The 17,500-nt window shown below is 43.5% G+C and overlaps 1 protein-coding gene across 1 annotated transcript in view; it reads right to left on the bottom strand.

The window, feature by feature from the left end:
* The window catches only part of LOC118938369, a 10,409-nt gene extending 3,146 nt beyond the window's left edge, over positions 1-7,263 (bottom strand). The window contains exon 1 of the mRNA XM_036942070.1: positions 7,148-7,263. The gene's annotated coding sequence lies outside the window, so the exon portion shown is untranslated. The remainder of the gene's footprint in view (positions 1-7,147) is intronic.
* Between the last annotated feature and the right edge of the window lie 10,237 nt (positions 7,264-17,500).

Here is a 17,500-nt window from a genome sequence, read left to right as displayed (position 1 = left end):
CTCCTTTAGTTGTCTTGGTAGATGGAGGGTTAACTCCTTTAGTTGTCTTGATAGATGTGGAGGGTTAACTCCTCTAGTTGTCTTGGTAGAAGGAGGGTTAACTCCTTTAGTTGTCTTGGTAGATGGAGGGTTAACTCCTTTAGTTGTCTTGGTAGATGGAGGGTTAACTCCTTTAGTTGTCTTGGTAGATGGAGGGTTAACTCCTTTAGTTGTCTTGGTAAATGTGGAGGGTTAACTCCTCTAGTTGTCTTGATAGATGTGGAGGGTTAACTCCTCTAGTTGTCTTGATAGATGTGGAGGGTTAACTCCTCTAGTTGTCTTGATAGATGTGGAGGGTTAACTCCTTTAGTTGTCTTGGTAGATGTGGAGGGTTAACTCCTCTAGTTGTCTTGACAGATGTGGAGGGTTAACTCCTCTAGTTGTCTTGATAGATGTGGAGGGTTAACTCCTCTAGTTGTCTTGGTAGATGGAGGGTTAACTCCTTTAGTTGTCTTGGTAAATGTGGAGGGTTAACTCCTCTAGTTGTCTTGATAGATGTGGAGGGTTAACTCCTTTAGTTGTCTTGGTAAATGTGGAGGGTTAACTCCTTTAGTTGTCTTGGTAGATGTGGAGGGTTAACTCCTCTAGTTGTCTTGATAGATGTGGAGGGTTAACTCCTCTAGTTGTCTTGGTAGATGTGGAGGGTTAACTCCTCTAGTTGTCTTGATAGATGTGGTAGGTTAACTCCTCTAGTTGTCTTGATAGATGTGGAGGGTTAACTCCTCTAGTTGTCTTGATAGATGTGGAGGGTTAACTCCTCTAGTTGTCTTGGTAGATGTGGAGGGTTAACTCCTCTAGTTGTCTTGATAGATGTGGAGGGTTAACTCCTCTAGTTGTCTTGATAGATGTAGAGGGTTAACTCCTCTAGTTGTCTTGATAGATGTGGAGGGTTAACTCCTTTAGTTGTCTTGATAGATGTGGAGGGTTAACTCCTCTAGTTGTCTTGATAGATGTGGAGGGTTAACTCCTCTAGTTGTCTTGGTAGATGTGGAGGGTTAACTCCTCTAGTTGTCTTGATAGATGTGGAGGGTTAACTCCTCTAGTTGTCTTGAAAGATGTGGAGGGTTAACTCCTCTAGTTGTCTTGGTAGATGTGGAGGGTTAACTCCTTTAGTTGTCTTGATAGATGTGGAGGGTTAACTCCTCTAGTTGTCTTGGTAGATGTGGAGGGTTAACTCCTTTAGTTGTCTTGATAGATGTGGAGGGTTAACCTGTTAGAGCTCTAGGGGCGCTATTTCATTTTTGGATAAAAAACGTTCCCGTTTTAAGCGCGATATTTTGTCACGAAAAGATGCTCGACTATGCATATTCTTGACAGTTTTGGAAAGAAAACACTCTGAAGTTTCAGAATCTGCAAAGATTTTGTCTGTAAGTGCCCCAGAACTCATTCTACAGGCGAAACCAAGATGATGCATCACCCAGGAATTAGCAGAATTTCTGAAGCTCTGTTTTCCATTCTCTCCTTATATGGCTGTGATTGCGCAAGGAATGAGCCTACACTTTCTGTCGTTCGCCCAAGGTCTTAGCAGCATTGTGACGTATTTGTAGGCATATCATTGGAAGATTGGCCATAAGAGACTACATTTTCCAGAGGTCCGCCCGGTGTCCTTTGTCTAAATTTGTGCGTAATCTTCAGGTGCGGTCATTTTCTCCTGGGATTCAGGAGAGAAAGCATGTATCCAAGAACGATGTATCAATGAAGAGATATGTGAAAAACACCTTGAGGCTTGATTCTAAAAAACGTTTGCCATGTTTTCAGTCGATATTATGGAGTTAATTTGGAAAAAAGTTTGCGTTTTGAGGACTGAATTTATGGATTTTTTTTGGTAGCCAAATGTGATGTATAAAACGGGGCTATTTCTAATACACAAGGAATCTTTTTGGAAAAACTGAGCATCTGCTATCTAACTGAGAGTATCCTCATTGAAAACATCAGAAGTTCTTCAAAGGTAAATGATTTTATTTGAAGGCTTTTATGTTTTTGTTAATGTTGCGTGCTGGATGCTAACGCTAATGCTAACGCTAAATGCTAACGCGAAATGCTAACTCTAGCTAGCTACTTTTACACAAATGATTGTTTTCCTATGGTTGAGAAGCATATTTTGAAAATCTGAGATGACAGTGTTGTTTACAAAAGGCTAAGCTTGAGAGATGGCATATTTATTTCATTTCATTTGCGATTTTCATAAATAGTTAACGTTGTGTTATGCTAATGAGCTTGCTGATAGATTTACACAATCCTGGATACAGGGGTTTTTTCATAGCTAAACGTGACGCAGAAAACGGAGCGATTTGTCCTAAACAAATAATCTTTCAGGAAAAACTGAACATTTGCTATCTGAGAGTCTCCTCATTGAAAACATCTGAAGTTCTTCAAAGGTAAATGATTTTTTTGAATGCTTTTCTGTTTTTTTGTGTAAATGTTGCCAGCTGAATGCTAATGCTAAATGCTACGTTAGCCATCAATACTGTTACACAAATGCTTGTTTTGCAATGGTTGAGAAGCATATTTTGAAAATCTGAGATGACAGTGTTGTTAACAAAAGGCTAAGCTTGAGAGATGGCATATTTATTTCATTTCATTTGCGATTTTCATGAATAGTTAACGTTGCGTTATGGTAATGAGCTTGAGTCTGTATTCACGAACCCGGATCCGGGATGGGGAGATCAGAAAGGTTAACTTCTCTAGTTGTCTAGATAGAGACTGGTTGTTACATCAGTAATACTATAGTATCTGAGGGGTGATAGAGACTGGTTGTTACATCAGTAATACTATAGTATCTGAGGGGTGATAGAGAATGGTTGTTACATCAGTAATACTATAGTATCTGAGGAGTGAAAGAGACTGGTTGTTACATCAGTAATACTATAGTATCTGAGGGGTGATAGAGACTGGTTGTTAGATCAGTAATACTATAGTATCTGAGGGGTGATAGAGACTGGTTGTTACATCAGTAATACTATAGTATCTGAGGGGTGATTGAGACTGGTTGTTACATCAGTAATACTATAGTATCTGAGGGGTGATAGAGACTGGTTGGTACATCAGTAATACTATAGTATCTGAGGGGTGATAGAGACTGGTTGGTACATCAGTAAAACTATAGTATCTGAGGGGTGATAGAGACTGGTTGTTACATCAGTAATACTATAGTATCTGAGGGGTGATTGAGACTGGTTGTTACATCAGTAATACTATAGTATCTGAGGGGTGATTGAGACTGGTTGTTACATCAGTAATACTATAGTATCTAAGGGGTGATAGAGAATGGTTGTTACATCAGTAATACTATCGCATCTGAGGGGTGATAGAGACTGGTTGTTAGATCAGTAATACTATAGTATCTGAGGGGTGATAGAGACTGGTTGTAGTAATACTATAGTATCTGAGGGGGGATAGAGACTGGTTGTAGTAATACTATAGTATCTAAGGGGTGATAGAGACTGGTTGTTAGATAAGTAATACTATAGTATCTGAGGGGTGATAGAGACTGGTTGTAGTAATACTATAGTATCTGAGGGGTGATAGAGACTGGTTGGTACATCAGTAATACTATAGTATCTGAGGGGTGATAGAGACTGGTTGGTACATCAGTATTACTATAGTATCTGAGGGGTGATAGAGACTGGTTGGTACATCAGTAATACTATAGTATCTGAGGGGTGATAGAGACTGGTTGTAGTAATACTATAGTATCTGAGGGGTGATAGAGACTGGTTGGTACATCAGTAATACTATAGTATCTGAGGGGTGATAGAGACTGGTTGTAGTAACACTATAGTATCTGAGGGGTTATAGAGACTGGTTGTTACATCAGTAATACTATAGTATCTGAGGGGTGATAGAGACTGGTTGTAGTAACACTATAGTATCTGAGGGGTGATAGAGACGGGTTGTTACATCAGTAATACTATAGCATCTGAGGGGTGATAGAGACTGGTTGTAGTAACACTATAATATCTGAGGGGTGATAGAGACTGGTTGGTACATCAGTAATACTATAGTATCTGAGGAGTGATAGAGACTGGTTGTTACATCAGTAATACTGTAGTATCTGAGGGGTGATAGAAACTGGTTGGTACATCAGTAAAACTATAGTATCTGAGGGGTGATAGAGACTGGTTGGTACATCAGTAATACTGTAGTATCTGAGGGGTGATAGAAACTGGTTGGTACATCAGTAAAACTATAGTATCTGAGGGGTGATAGAGACTGGTTGGTACATCAGTAATACTATAGTATTTGAGGGGTGATTGAGACTGGTTGTTAGATCAGTAATACTATAGTATCTGAGGGGTGATTGAGACTGGTTGTTAGAGAAGGAGGAGTGCCTACATTGGAGGATATATATATATATATACTTGTCTGTTGAGTCAATTTGAACCGAACAGCACCTCTAGTTGTCTTGATAGATGTGGAGGGTTAACTCCTTTAGTTTTCTTGGTAGATGTGGAGGGTTAACTCCTCCAGTTGTCTTGATAGATGTGGAGGGTTAACTCCTCTAGTTGTCTTGATAGATGTGGAGGGTTAACTCCTCTAGTTGTCTTGATAGATGTGGAGGGTTAACTCCTCCAGTTGTCTTGATAGATGTGGAGGGTTAACTCCTCCAGTTGTCTTTCTACTTCCTGTCTTTAAGTTTGGTGTATGTTTTCATTTTGTTTGCCTGTTCTTGCTGAATTTAGTGGGTCTCATTGTGGGTGTCTTTTAGGCTCCAGTTGTTGTTGCTAGTCAACGTTCAGTGGACACCATGAGTGTCTTTCAGAACCCCTCCTAAAACCCCAGCCTTGTCGTTTTGGTTGCTGTCAGTGACTCTTTGTTAGTTCCCCCTTCTGTTTCAGTGACATATTTGGTTTTCTTGCTGTGGAACGTGACAATAGAACATAAAAAAGAAAGGAGGACCAAGGCACTCTTCATTTAAAATGCCTTTATTTGTAGGGCATGTTCAATAGAAACAAAGTTTTAAAAATCCAACGAAAGCAAATCCCTGACGAAGGCCATGCAGCCGAAACACGTCGGGTTTATAAAACTTTGTTTCTATTGAACATGCCCTACAAATAAAGGCATTTGAATTAATTATATGAAGAGTGCCTTGGTCCTCCTTTCTTTTTGATGACCAATTCACCCCTTTTACCAAAGAGCACCTTAGTAAAAGTGTGGTGTCAGGAAAATAACCTCACACTCAACGTCAACAAAACTAAGGAGATGATTGTGGAATTCAGGAAACAGCAGAGGGAACACCCCCCTATCCACATCGATGGAACAGTAGTGGAGAGGGTAGCAAGTTTTAAGTTCCTCGGCATACACATCACAGACAAACTAAATTGGTTCACTCACACAGACAGCATTGTGAAGAAGGCGCAGCAGCGCCTCTTCAACCTCAGGAGGCTGAAGAAATTTGGCTTGTCACCAAAAGCACTCACAAACTTCTACAGATGCACAATCGAGAGCATCCTGGCGGGCTGTATCACCGCCTGGTACGGCAACTGCTCCGCCCTCAACCGTAAGGCTCTCCAGAGGGTAGTGAGGTCTGCAACACGCATCACCGGGAGCAAACTACCTGCCCTCCAGGACACCTACCCCACCCGATGTCACAGGAAGGCCATAAAGATCATCAAGGACATCAACCACCCGAGCCACTGCCTGTTCACCCCGCTATCATCCAGAAGGCGAGGTCAGTACAGGTGCATCAAAGCTGGGACCGAGAGACTGAAAAACAGCTTCTATCTCAAGGCCATCAGACTGTTAAACAGCCACCACTAACATTGAGTGGCTGCTGCCAACACACTGACACTGACTCAACTCCAGCCACTTTAATAATGGGAATTGATGGGAAATTATGTAAATATATCACTAGCCACTTTAAACAATGCTACCTTATATAATGTTACTTACCCTACATTATTCATCTCATATGCATACGTATATACTGTACTCTATATCATCGACTGTATCCTTATGTAATACATGTATCACTAGCCACTTTAACTATGCCACTTTGTTTACATACTCATCTCATATGTATATACTGTACTCGATACCATCTACTGTATCTTGCCTATGCTGCTCTGTACCATCACTCATTCATATATCCTTATGTACATATTCTTTATCCCCTCACACTGTGTACAAGACAGTAGTTTTGGAATTGTTAGTTAGATTACTTGTTGGTTATTACTGCATTGTCGGAACTAGAAGCACAAGCATTTCGCTACACTCGCATTAACATCTGCTAACCATGTGTATGTGACAAATAAAATTTGATTTGATTTGACCTTCTGTCTACCAGAATGTACTATTGTGTACCTCAGTAGCGCTTCCCTGCCTCCTCTTTCTACTAGTGACAATAGGACAGTTGTTATCGTTGGCCTAAAATAACTGTGGTAACCTAGTAACGTGAGCCCTCTTGACGATTATCATGAAACGTCATCAACATGAACAGCCCGGCAGGTTTGAGCACATTTTCACTTAGAAGAATTTGGTAGGGTGTCATTTGGGACCACACCTGGATGAGTCAAGTGTTAGTTTGAAATATAATCTCCCGAAGGATCCAGGAACATGAAACTTAAAGGGAAATAAAATATTTAACTACATGACAATGTAGTTACTCTGGAAAAACGTCATATAAAAAGTATATAAATATTCACTGAGTGGACAAAACATTAGGAACACCTGCTCTTTCCATGAATAATGAATCCAGGTGAATCCAGGTGAAAGATATGATCCCTTATTGATGTCACCTGTTAAATCCACTGCAATCAAATCAAATGTATTTATATAGCCCTTCGTACATCAGCTGATATCTCAAAGTGCTGTACAGAAACCCAGCCTAAAACCCCAAACAGCAAGCAATGCAGGTGTAGATGGAGGGGGGACAGACTTGTTTAGTAAAGACAGACTAGATCTATCTTGTTTAGTAAAGACAGACTAGATCTATCTTGTTTAGTAAAGACAGACTAGATCTAACTTGTTTAGTAAAGACAGACTAGATCTAACTTGTTTAGTAAAGACAGACTAGATCTAACTTGTTTAGTAAAGACAGACTAGATCTAACTTGTTTAGTAAAGACAGACTAGATCACCAAAAAGCATCATAAATGTTTTTACTATACCTGGTGTTTATATTAAATGTAATCTCTTGTTCTCTGGTGCTCGGTGTCCCTGTAGATCTGTATGAGGCTGTGTGAGAAGATGATTGGATGATCTGCAAGCTTTGCTGTCTGTGTGTTTGTGTATCATTATTTACTCTGGGGGCAGGACTACCCATGAAGAGCCCAGAGATTACAGGAAATGATACTGAACGTAATCCCAGTCCTGGGCTGGGCTGTGTTCCATACAACAAAGTTCTTCCCTACTTCCTGCCTCTTCGATTCATGAAGAGTCTCAGAGTTGAAGCTTTTATCTAGGATCAGTTTTAATCCTTATAATCATAATGAAAGAGATTACATAGACAGGGGCACCTGATCCTAGACCAGCTGTAGTCTGAGACCCAGATGTTTGAGCTACAGCCAAGGGCTCAACCCTTTCCTCCTTTTTAAGGACCGGTGAGCTACGGTTTCTCCTCTTTGGGGGACTAATTCCATTCAAACTAGCTGCTTTAGTGTCCGTCAGTAACAACCAGTAATTCAGGTTCTGTTATAAACACCTCTTTTTGTCTAGCCTGTTTTGCATGTTACTTTTGTTCCTTCTTTAACACCTGTTAGAGGTGATAAAGGAGGTACTAGACTGGTAACCAATCAGACCTGTTAGAGGTGATAAAGGAGTTACTAGACTGGTCACCAATCAGACCTGTTAGAGGTGGTAAAGGTAAAGGAGTTACTAGACTGGTCACCAATCAGACCTGTTAGAGGTGATAAAGGAGTTACTAGACTGGTCACCAATCAGACCTGTTAGAGGTGATAAAGGAGTTACTAGACTGGACACCAATCAGACCTGTTAGAGGTGAGTTACTAGACTGGTCACCAATCAGACCTGTTAGAGGTGATAAAGGAGTTACTAGACTGGTCACCAATCAGACCTGTTAGAGGTGATAAAGGAGTTACTAGACTGGTCACCAATCAGACCTGTTAGAGGTGATAAAGGAGTTACTAGACTGGTCACCAATCAGACCTGTTAGACGTGGTAAAGGAGTTACTAGACTGGTCACCAATCAGACCTGTTAGAGGTGAGTTACTAGACTGGTCACCAATAAGACCTGTTAGGGGTGATAAAGGAGTTACTAGACTGGTCACCAATCAGACCTGTTAGAGGTGAGTTACTAGACTGGTCACCAATAAGACCTGTTAGGGGTGATAAAGGAGTTACTAGACTGGTCACCAATCAGACCTGTTAGAGGTGAGATACTAGACTGGTCACCAATCAGACCTGTTAGAGGTGAGTTACTAGACTGGTCACCAATCAGACCTGTTAGAGGTGAGTTACTAGACTGGTCACCAATCAGACCTGTTAGAGGTGATAAAGGAGTTACTAGACTGGTCACCAATCAGACCTGTTAGAGGTGATAAAGGAGTTAGTAGACTGGTCACCAATCAGACCTGTTAGAGGTGAGTTACTAGACTGGTCACCAATCAGACCTGTTAGAGGTGAGTTACTAGACTGGTCACCAATCAGACCTGTTAGAGGTGAGTTACTAGACTGGTCACCAATCAGACCTGTTAGAGGTGAGTTACTAGACTGGTCACCAATCAGACCTGTTAGAGGTGATAAAGGAGTCACTAGACTGGTCACCAGTCAGACCTGTTAGAGGTGGTAAAGGAGATACTAGACTGGTCACCAATCAGACCTGTTAGATGTGATAAAGGAGTTACTAGACTGGACACCAATCAGACCTGTTAGAGGTGATAAAGGAGTCACTAGACTGGTCACCAATCAGACCTGTTAGAGGTGGTAAAGGAGTTACTAGACTGGTCACCAGTCAGACCTGTTAGAGGTGGTAAAGGAGTTACTAGACTGGTCACCAATCAGACCTGTTAGAGGTGATAAAGGAGTCACTAGACTGGTCACCAATCAGACCTGTTAGAGGTGATAAAGGAGTTAGTAGACTGGTCACCAATCAGACCTGTTAGAGGTGAGTTACTAGACTGGTCACCAATCAGACCTGTTAGAGGTGAGTTACTAGACTGGTCACCAATCAGACCTGTTAGAGGTGAGTTACTAGACTGGTCACCAATCAGACCTGTTAGAGGTGAGTTACTAGACTGGTCACCAATCAGACCTGTTAGAGGTGATAAAGGAGTCACTAGACTGGTCACCAGTCAGACCTGTTAGAGGTGGTAAAGGAGATACTAGACTGGTCACCAATCAGACCTGTTAGAGGTGATAAAGGAGTTACTAGACTGGACACCAATCAGACCTGTTAGAGGTGATAAAGGAGTCACTAGACTGGTCACCAATCAGACCTGTTAGAGGTGGTAAAGGAGTTACTAGACTGGTCACCAGTCAGACCTGTTAGAGGTGGTAAAGGAGTTACTAGACTGGTCACCAATCAGACCTGTTAGAGGTGATAAAGGAGTCACTAGACTGGTCACCAATCAGACCTGTTAGAGGTGAGTTACTAGACTGGTCACCAATCAGACCTGTTAGAGGTGAGTTACTAGACTGGTCACCTATCAGACCTGTTAGAGGTGAGTTACTAGACTGGTCACCAATCAGACCTGTTAGAGGTGAGTTACTAGACTGGACACCAATCAGACCTGTTAGAGGTGAGTTAGTAGACTGGTCACCAATCAGACCTGTTAGAGGTGAGTTACTAGACTGGTCACCAATCAGACCTGTTAGAGGTGAGTTACTAGACTGGTCACCAATCAGACCTGTTAGAGGTGAGATACTAGACTGGTCACCAATCAGACCTGTTAGAGGTGAGTTACTAGACTGGTCACCAATCAGACCTGTTAGAGGTGAGATACTAGACTGGTCACCAATCAGACCTGTTAGAGGTGAGTTACTAGACTGGTCACCAATCAGACCTGTTAGAGGTGAGATACTAGACTGGTCACCAATCAGACCTGTTAGAGGTGAGTTACTAGACTGGTCACCAATCAGACCTGTTAGAGGTGAGTTACTAGACTGGTCACCAATCAGCCCTGTTAGAGGTGAGTTACTAGACTGGTCACCAATCAGACCTGTTAGAGGTGAGTTACTAGACTGGTCACCAATCAGACCTGTTAGAGGTGAGTTACTAGACTGGTCACCAATCAGACCTGTTAGAGGTGAGTTACTAGACTGGTCACCAATCAGACCTGTTAGAGGTGAGTTACTAGACTGGTCACCAATCAGACCTGTTAGAGGTGAGTTACTAGACTGGTCACCAATCAGACCTGTTAGAGGTGATAAAGGAGTTACTAGACTGGTCACCAATCAGACCTGTTAGAGGTGAGTTACTAGACTGGTCACCAATCAGACCTGTTAGAGGTGAGTTACTAGACTGGTCACCAATCAGACCTGTTAGAGGTGATAAAGGAGTTACTAGACTGGTCACCAATCAGACCTGTTAGAGGTGAGTTACTAGACTGGTCACCAATCAGACCTGTTAGAGGTGAGTTACTAGACTGGTCACCAATCAGACCTGTTAGAGGTGAGTTACTAGACTGGTCACCAATCAGACCTGTTAGAGGTGAGTTACTAGACTGGTCACCAATCAGACCTGTTAGAGGTGAGTTACTAGACTGGTCACCAATCAGACCTGTTAGAGGTGAGTTACTAGACTGGACACCAATCAGACCTGTTAGAGGTGAGTTACTAGACTGGTCACCAATCAGACCTGTTAGAGGTGAGTTACTAGACTGGTCACCAATCAGACCTGTTAGAGGTGAGTTACTAGACTGGTCACCAATCAGACCTGTTAGAGGTGATAAACAAGATCAAAATATATGATCATCTCAAAATGCAGACAGGTTGTGTGAACTGGGTCCAACTCCAAACTATGTCCTGTACATGTTTGTAACACCTAAAGAGATTGTGTTCAGATTAGTACAAAAAGAGGTATGGAATAACCAAAGAGTTTAATGGATTCCTTCACTATATAAATGTCTTCAATAAGATCCTTGGTATAACCTGATTCTGAGGGTTGTTAAAACCTTTTAGGGATAGGGGGCAGCATTTTTACTTTTGATGAATTGCGTGCCCATTGTGAACTGCCTCCTACTCTGTCCCAGATTCTAATATATGCATATTAGTATTACTATTGGATAGAAAACACTCTGACGTTTCTAAAACTGTTTGAATTATGTCTGTGAGTATAACAGAACTCATAGGGCAGGCAAACTTACAAACAGGAAGTGGAAATTCTAGGGCTGGTTGATTTTCAACTCATTGCCAATAAGATATGGATCTGTTCACACTTCCTACGCCTTCCACTAGATGTCAACAGTCAGTAGAACGTGGAATGAAGCCTCTAGTGTGATGTGGGGCCGGACGGGAGGGGAATGAGTCACTGGTCTGGCAGAATGCCAGTTCCTGGTTATGCGCAGTACTCATTATATCGCCTTGCGTTCCATTACTCTGTCAACAAAAACGAATGCTCCGGTTGGAACGTTATTGGATATATATGATAATAACATCCTGAAGATTGATTCTCTACTTAGTTTGACCAGTTTATTCGACCTGGAATATAACTTTTTAAAGTTTTCGTCCGAGTTCGCCTGGACCAGCGCCCGCTTTTGGACATGTGAACTAAACGTGCTAGCAAAAGTAGCTAATTGGACACTAGTAATGGACATTATCGAACAAAACAACAATTTATTGTGGAACTAGGATTCCTTGCACTGCATTCTGATGAAAGATCATCAAAGGTAAGGGAATATTTATGATGTAATTTTGTATTTCTGTTGACTCCAACATGGCGGAGAAATATATATTTACGTCTGAGCGCCGTCTCAGATTATTGCATGGCAGGCTTTTTTCGTAAAGTTTTTAAAAAATCTGACACAGCGGTTGTATTTTTAATTATATGTAAAACATCTTTCGTCAAAGTTTATGAGTATTTCTGTTATCTGACGTAGCTCTCTGTAATTACACCGGATATTTGGAGGCATTTCTGAACATGGCGCCAATGTAAACCAAGATTTGTGGATATAAATATGCATATTATCGAACAAAACATAAATGTATTGTGTAACATGATGTCATATGAGTGTCATCTGTTGAAGATTATCAAAGGTTAGTGATTCATTTTATCTCTAATTCTGCTTTTGTGACTCAATCTTTGGCTGGGAAAAATGGCTGTGTGTTTTTTTGGATTTGGTGGTGATCTAACATAAATATATGTTGTGTTTTCGCTGGAAAACATATTAAAAAAATCGGACACGATGGGTAGATTAACAAGATGTTTATCTTTCATTTGCTGTATTGGACTTGTTAATGTGTGAAAGTTAAATATTTCAAAAAAATATTTTTGAATTTCCCACACTGCCTTTTCAGCGGAATGTTGGGAGGGGGAGTTCCACTAGTGGAACCTGTGTCCTAGACAGGTGAAAACCTCTTGAGACTAGGCGGCAGTATTTAGATGTTTGGATGAAAAACATGCCCAAAGTAAACTGCCTATTTCTCAGGCCCAGAAGCTAGAATATGCATATAATTGGCAGATTATGATAGAAAACACTCTAAAGTTTCCAAAACTGTCAACATATTGTCTGTGAGTATAACAGAACTGATATTGCAGGCGAAAACCTGAGGAAAATCCAACCAGGAAGTGCTGTTATTCTGAAACGTCTCTTTTCCATTGCAAGCCTATTCTCCATTTAAAGGGACATCAACCAGATTTCTTTCCCTGTGGCTTCCACAAGGTGTGAACAGTCCTTAGACATAGTTTCAGGCTTTTATTCTGAAAAATGAGCGAGAATGATCACATCAGTGGATAGCTAGGTGTCCCCAGATTTGTGCATAAGCGAGCGCCTGGAGTGAGACCTTTTCTCTCTCTCTCCTATTGAAAAGACTACCGTCCGGTTGACATATTATTGATTATTTATCGTAAAAACAACCTGAGGATTTTACGGACACTATTTGGAATTTTAGTTTGCCCATCGCTAGAGCCTGTGGATTACTAAACAAAACGTGCCAACCAAATGGAGGTTTCTGTGTCACACCCTGGTCAAAGTATTTTGTGTTTATCTTTATTTATTTGGTCAGGCCAGGGTGTGGCATGGGTTTGTGTATGTGGTGTGTATGTATGGGGATTGTAGCTAGGTGGGTGATTGTTCCTGTCCTTAGTGTTAGTTTGCACCAGTTTAGGCTGTTTCGGTTTTCATTACGTTTATTATTTTACACTGTTTGTATTTAGATTCGTGTTGCTATAGTCACAATAAACATGGATCGTAATCTACACGCCGCATTTTGGTCCGACTCTCCTTCTCATAAAGAAAACCGTTACAGAATCACCCACCACAAAGGGACCAAGCAGCGTGTCAACAGGCAGCAACAGCAGCGTAAAGAGGAATGGACATGGGAGGACGTTTTAGATGGCAAGGGCTGTTACACTTGGGAGGAGATACTGGCTGGAAGAGATCGCCTCCCATGGGAACAGGTGGAGGCACTTAGGAGAGCAGAGGCAGCCGGAGAGAGGAGCCGGCGATATGAGGGAACACGGCTGGCAAGGAAGCCCGAGAGGCAGCCCCAAAAAATTCTTGGGGGGGGGCTAACAGGGAGTATGGCTACGCCAGGTAGGAGACCTGGGCAGACTCCCTGTGCTTACCGGGGGGCTAGAGAGACCGGACAGGCACCGTGTTATGCAGTGGTGCGCACGGTGTCTCCAGTGCGGGTGCATAGCCCGGTGCGATATATTCCAGCTCCGCGTGTCGGCCGGGCTAGATTGAGCGTCGAGCCTAATGCCATGAAGCCGGCTCTACGCAGCTGGTCCCCAGTGCGTCTCCTTGGGCCGGCTTACATGGCACCAGCCTTGCGCTCGGTGTCTCCGGTTCGCCTGCATAGCCCAGTGCGGGTTATTCCACCTCGCCGCACTGGTAGGGCGACCGTGAGCATTCAACCAGGTAAGGTTGGGCAGGCTCGGTGCTCAAGAGCTCCAATGCGCCTGCACGGTCCGGTTTTTCCAGTACCACCTCCACACCCCAGTCCTCCGGTAGCAGCTCCCCGCACCAGGCTTCCTGTGCGTGTCCTCGGCCCAGTACCACCAGTGCCAGCACCACGCATCAGGCCTACAGTGCGCCTCGCCTGTCCAGCGCTGTCGGAGCCCTCCTCCTCTCCAGCGCTGTCGGAGTCTCCCGCCTGTTTAGCGCTGTTAGAGCCTTCCTTCTCTACGGCGCTGCCGGAGTCTCCCGCCTGTTCAGAACTGCCAGTTTGCAAAGAGCTGCCAGTTTGCAAAGAGCTGCCAGTTTGCATAGAGCTGCCAGTTTGCATAGAGCTGCCAGTTTGCATAGAGCTGCCAGTTTGCATAGAGCTGCCAGTTTGCATAGAGCTGCCAGTTTGCATAGAGCTGCCAGTTTGCATAGAGCTGCCAGTCTGCAAGGAGCTGCCAGTCTGCAAGGAGCTGCCAGTCTGCAAGGAGCTGCCAGTCTGCAAGGAGCTGCCAGTCTGCAAGGAGCTGCCAGAGCTGCCAGTCTGCAGGATGCCGCCAAAGCTGCCAGTCTGCAAGGAGCCGCCAGAGCTGCCAGTCTGCATGGAGCAGCCAGGGCCGCCAGTCAGTATGGAGCAGCCAGGGCCGCCAGTCAGCATGGAGCAGCCAGGGCCGCCAGTCAGCATGGAGCAGCCAGGGCCGCCAGTCAGCATGGAGCAGCCAGTCAGCATGGAGCAGCCAGTCAGCATGGAGCAGCCAGAGCAGCCAGTCAGCATGGAGCAGCCAGAGCTGCCAGTCAGCATGGAGCAGCCAGTCAGCATGGAGCAGCCAGAGCTGCCAGTCAGCATGGAGCAGCCAGTCAGCATGGAGCAGCCAGAGCTGCCAGTCAGCATGGAGCAGCCAGTTAGCATGGAGCAGCCAGAGCTGCCAGTCATCATGGAGCAGCCAGTCAGCATGGAGCAGCCAGAGCTGCCAGTCGACCAGACTCTCCCAGATCTGCCAGTCGACCAGACTCTTCCAGATCTGCCAGTCGACCAGACTCTTCCAGATCTGCCAGTCGACCAGACTCTTCCAGATCTGCCAGTCGACCAGACTCTTCCAGATCTGCCAGTCGACCAGACTCTTCCAGATCTGCCAGTCGACCAGACTCTTCCAGATCTGCCAGTCGACCAGACTCTTCCAGATCTGCCAGTCGACCAGACTCTTCCAGATCTGCCAGTCGACCAGACTCTTCCAGATCTGCCAGTCGACCAGACTCTTCCAGATCTGCCAGTCGACCAGACTCTTCCAGATCTGCCAGTCAGCCAGGATCTGCCAGTCAGCCAGGATCTGCCGAAACCACCAGCCAGCCAGGATCTGGTAGATTCATCAACCTGCCTGAGCTTCCTCTCACTCCTGAGCTTCCTCTCACTCCTGAGCTTCCTCTCACTCCTGAGCTTCCCCTCAGTCCCGAGCTGCCTCAGTCCCGACCTGCCCCTCAGTCCCGATCTGCTCCTCAGTCCAGTGGGGTTCTGGGTGAGGACTACTAGGCCATGGTCGGCGGCGAGGGTGGACTATCCAGGGACGCGAGGAGAAGGGACTAAGACATTGATTGAGTGGGGTCCACGTCCCGCGCCGGAGCCGCCACCATGGACAGACGCCCACCCGGACCCTCCCTATTGTTTTGAGGTGCGTTCGGGAGTCCGCACCTTAGGGGGGGGGTTCTGTCACACCCTGGTCAAAGTATTTTGTGTTTATCTTTATTTATTTGGTCAGGCCAGGGTGTGGCATGGGTTTGTGTATGTGGTGTGTATGTATGGGGATTGTAGCTAGGTGGGTGATTGTTCCTGTCCTTAGTGTTAGTTTGCACCAGTTTAGGCTGTTTCGGTTTTCATTACGTTTATTATTTTACACTGTTTGTATTTAGATTCGTGTTGCTATAGTCACAATAAACATGGATCGTAATCTACACGCCGCATTTTGGTCCGACTCTCCTTCTCATAAAGAAAACCGTTACATTCTGGATATAAAAATAATCTTTATTGAACTAAACAAACATTTATTGTGTAACTGGGAGTCTCGTGAGTGAAAACATACGAAGATCATCAAAGGTAAGCGATTAATTTTATTGCTTTTCTGACTTTCGTGACCAATCTACTTTGCTGCTAGCTGTTTGTAATGTTTTGTCTGCTGAGAGAGATGTCCTTGCATAAACACTTGGTTTGCTTTCACCATAAAGCCATTTTGAAATCTGACATGCCAGGTGGATTAACAAGAAACTAAGGTGTGCTTTGGTATATTTGGCGCTCTGCAATACACCGGATGTTGACGAAAATGATCCCGCTGATCGGTGCGCCAAGAGGTTTTAAGGGGAATTTGTGTTCTCAGAGTATTACACCACATAATACTGCCTGGATTACTCCACATAATACTGCCTGGATTACACCACATAATACTGCCTGGATTACACCACATAATACTGCCTGGATTACACCACATAATACTGCCTGGATTACACCACATAGCACTACCTGGATTACACCACATAATACTGCCTGGATTACACCACATAATACTGCCTGGATTACACCACATAATACTGCCTGGATTACACCACATAGCACAGGGAGGCTGTATCAACGTGACCTGATGTGTGTCGGCGTCTTCCTACCTCTCTTTGTTTTTCTCCGTCTCTCTCCATCTCTTTCTCCTCTTCAGTCAGTCTGGAGTGCCGTTCCATCTGTGGCCACAAGGTGGAGTGAGAGGATCACGTAGAAACACATGCAGCACCAACCAGCGCTGTTAAACCACACACATCTTCAACACAAAGCAGATTTTATGTGTCCATTTAAATCCCTGTAAATCCACTCCACAGTGGCCTATCAACTTGAAACCTGTCATCACTATCATGGACGTCTCTAAGATGAACCACACTGAATGTTGTACTGATATCTCTAAAAAAAACAAGGAAACTATTAGCAAATCATGATTTGCATATGTAGAACTAATGTTCAAAACCATTTGGAATCATCTTCTCCTTTATGAACATACATCAGATTCACTTCAGATTCTTAGTATTTAATGGTTTTGAGAAAAAAATAGTTGCTATGTTAAATATGCCTCACTGTACATATAGATGCATGTTAGCACACATGCTAATGCTAACACATACTTTAAACATCTACTCATGAACGATAGATCAGATTGACTCTAGATTTGGTATATAGACTTAATGAATTAGCCACTAAAGAATTAGAGAATGATTACTTGTTGCATTCATTGTCGGCCACTGGATGAAATGCTCTTATGTAGTTGACTTGCAAATCCAATCAGCCTTTTCCACATTGATTTAATGTCATCACATTTATGTTCTGGGTTGAAGTGAAGAGGAAACTACATTGATCACAAGGGAAAGGGGAAAAATGTCAAAATACAAATTACAAAATAACATAAAGATCAATGTTTGAAAAATAAACGACAA

This window comes from Oncorhynchus mykiss, chromosome 13 (assembly GCF_013265735.2).
Source record: "Oncorhynchus mykiss isolate Arlee chromosome 13, USDA_OmykA_1.1, whole genome shotgun sequence".
In the NCBI taxonomy this organism is placed as follows: Eukaryota; Metazoa; Chordata; class Actinopteri; order Salmoniformes; family Salmonidae; genus Oncorhynchus; species Oncorhynchus mykiss.
This window is presented reverse-complemented; position numbering and strand designations above follow the sequence as displayed.